This window comes from Octopus bimaculoides, chromosome 15 (assembly GCF_046866305.1).
Source record: "Octopus bimaculoides isolate indiv1 chromosome 15, ASM4686630v1, whole genome shotgun sequence".
Classification (NCBI taxonomy): Eukaryota; Metazoa; Mollusca; class Cephalopoda; order Octopoda; family Octopodidae; genus Octopus; species Octopus bimaculoides.
The window spans coordinates 51,899,084-51,903,043 of record NC_142942.1 but is presented as its reverse complement, the minus strand read 5'-3'; positions in this window follow the sequence as shown (position 1 = coordinate 51,903,043).

Here is a 3,960-nt window from a genome sequence, read left to right as displayed (position 1 = left end):
TGTATGCTTTCTTCTTTCAGTATACTAAAAAATTGTTATATGAAATTATATGAAGGGAACTTTTTCTTTTGTTGATATATATATATATATATATATATATAGCACACATATATATATATATATATATATATATATATATATATACATACACACATACATGCACACACATATGCATACATATATATTTGTGTGTGATGTGTGTGTATAAATATATGTATATATTTATACACACACACACACAGATATATATTTGTGTGTGTGATTATGTATGTATGATTTTTCTTCAGGATTTAAGTTCTTTGCAGAATTCAGGCTGGTCACTAACGAAGTGACAAGGGCTTTTCTTTTTCATTTCTTTAGTCAAGAGTCCCAGGGATTTGTGCACATGAGAGAGAGAGAGAGAGAGAGAGAGTTAGTGTGTGTATGTATATGTGTATGCATGGATATACTTCTACTCATGAAATGTGTGTGTGATTAATCTGTGTGTGTGTGTGTGTGTGTGTGTGTGTGTGGTGCTCTCATGATTGTGTGCATATGTTCATTCCGGGAACCTCAAATAGAGAATATTTTGGATTTTTTTTACAAAAATCTTCACCGTACCATTATTCAATCGGAGTTGGCGAACACAAGTCAGTATGCTTTGTTCTTTCTTGGAAATGCCAATCTGTTGTTGCATATCTCCATGCACCTTCGATAATAGGTACAAAGAAGAATCTATATTCAGGATACGTAAGGCTGAAAGTTCTGCATTAGTTTCACTGTAGAGGTTTTCTATTCCATAACTTCAGGTGAGGTGCATGCATGCATGCATGCATGTGTGTATAAACGTATTTTTTTGAGAGTGAAATTCTTTACTGAATTCAAACCATTCGTGAACAAAATGACAGGGTTTTTTTTAATCAATCAGACCAGAGGTTTGTGATTACGCGAGAGTGTGCATATATATATATATATATATATATATATATATATATATATATATATATGTGTGTGTGTGTGTGTGTGTGTGTGTGTGTGTGTGTGTGTGGAAATATTTGTAGTCATGTAACTAGTGTATGTCACAGTGTGTATGTTTGTCATATGCACTTATGTAATTGTGTTTTTGTTGATTCCAAGAAACTCAAATGGATAATCTTTGGAATTTTCTACAAATTTTCACTGTACCAATATTCAGTCTGTGTGTATGAGTGTTTTTTTTTTTGAGATTTCAGTTTTTCTTCGTATAATTTAAAGCAACTTGCTCACGAAGTGACATGGCATCTTCGTTTTGAGGCAAGACAGTTACAGGGATTTTGTGAATATGCAAGTGTGTTAATATGTGTGTATATATGTGGATGTATGCATGGATATACTTTCTCACACGTAATGGGTGTACATGTTCTTTTAGTGCACATGTATGTCTGATATGTATGTATATTCATGTGTGTGTGTATGTATGTATATTTAGTTTTCATGATAAACAAGATGTTTTGTTTCCATTTTTTCCTCCATATTTGATTGTGGCATTTGTTTTTCAATTTCTAACTGATCAGCATCTTCAAATTATCCATAATTATTTTTTTTTTCCTTCTCTCCTTTTGTCATTGTTTACACAAACAAAAACAAACATTTCATAAACGCCAATTTAGTGGGAAGGGGAAAAAAGCAAGAATGAAAAAGTGTATATGTTTGTTTGTGTGCCCAGTGTATGCATTACATAATTAATAAATAAATATATATATATATATATATATGAGCACATCTGTATACACATGTGTGAGTATATGTATCTATGTCTATCAGCTCTTCTTTGGTATTAGTACTAACAATTGATGAAATATAAAAATACCTTACTCTAAAAGAAAAGAAGGAACCATCGTCATGGTCGCATTTCATATTTAGATGAATTTTTTTTTTTTTTTCTCCTGCAAAATAATCATTATTTTAGTTGAGATTCATGGGTTTATTTATTCAGAAATAGTTGTTTTGTTTTATTTTTTATTTTTCGTTTGTTTTTCTTTTTGATATGTTTTATAAAATCTTTTTCTCTATACCTTCATTTGAGATTGAAATTACCAATTATATAAAAAAAAATTTGTCTAACTTCTGCCATTCATTGTAAATCAAGTCCTTTTTTTTTTTTTTTTTTTCTGGACCTCTTTAAATCAATTGAAGTCTTCTAAAGCTCTTCTGAAATGAAACCTTTTTTTTTTTTTTTTGCTTTTGTTTTGTTTTTTTTTTACTGTATAGAAAGTTTTACATGAAAACTTTTGTTTACTTTGACTCACTACAGCCAAAATATATTCACATTTTCAAGGCTTTCTTAGCTTTATTGATATCTTCATAATTTCTGATGTATAAATTAGTAGCGCTACACATACTATCAAAAAATATATAAAATTTTGTTAAATAAAGGGGGAAAACATTTAATATATTTAGTTGTTCCTTGTTTGTTTGTTTCGTTTTTTGGGGGGTTATTTTCCAATTACTAACTTATTTTTAAACATTAAAATTCCCTTTAATCTTTTTCTTTTTCTTCTGCAGTAAAAAAAAAGTTAAGGTTTTTAATCTTTTCCATTGAACTAATTTGGTTGGAAAGAGAGCTCCAAAATACTTGAGGGAGAGTTTGAGCAGATAATTTTGGCAGCAACAGATTTTTTTTTTCTTTCTTTTTTGTGCCATTTGCATTTTTCAAACTATAATTTAGCAAAAATAATATGAGTACTGCTTAAATTTATTCCAGCAAGGATAATAATTTTGAGGAATGTACTCCATGCTTGTGTGTTTCTTGGACTAACAAGGCACTATATTAGTTTGATCTGATCTGGGGCAAGAAACAATACAAACCAAACAAATGTTTATTATTTCATGTAACATATCATTACTATGACAACACCCAGTTCAGATATCTTCTGGTGAGCTTATTTTTGGAAAGGTATCTTCATATGAAAAATATATATATATAGCGCTAACAAATGTGTTTCTATTATATTTCAGTGACCTTTTCAAATTTTGGGATTCAGCATAAGCAAGGCTTTAAATTTATATGAAAAAGTTTTATATATCATTCACAAACTTGAGATTACATTTGGTCAGAGTAATGTATGTGATTTAAATGATTAACATATATATATATACGTGTATATAATATATATTTAAATAAATTATATGTATAATATTAATTATATGTATATGCATGTATATTAAATGAATTATATGTATATATTTAAATAAATTATGTGTAAGTATATATATATATATGTATGAATATATATGCATAGTATATATTTAAATGAATTATATAATACATTTACATGAATTATATGTATAATATATATTTGTGTATAATATGTATTTAAATAATGTAAATACATATAATACATATGTTTGTGTAACACATATATAAATATATATAATATACACATTTAATTAAATTTATATATGTATAATATATATAAATTTTTTTACTGGAAACTACTGATTGGTGAAAAAATATGAACTCTCTCAGTTTTACCATTCCCCTTCAGCCTGTTGTTTGAATTATAGTTTCAAGAATGTTTTTACAAGCAGTTCAACTTACAAACAAGAAATATTCTTTAAGCTACAAGCTATGTTCCTGCCAATTGTACTTCAGCTCTCTTTCATGGTCATTGTTTTCTGCTCCCAAAGTTTGCTTCTATCTGTGCTAGTGTTGCACAATTCTTCCCACTGCTACTATGAGATACTTTATTCCAACTAAACTCTTTCTTTTCAATTGAATTTTTTTTTTCTTAGTCGTAAATGCTGTCTCCTATACAGTATTTGCATTTTGTAATGTTGCATATACACATAGAAATATGTGTCTGTTTGTGGAAGCGTGTGCAATTTATTCCTTTTCAGTAAAGTAGTGTTTGGTATTTGTAGCAGAACTTGTATTTATTGACAAATTTGGAAGTTTAAGTTTCAGTATAGTTTGCAATAAACAGTAAATTTCAAAGTAAT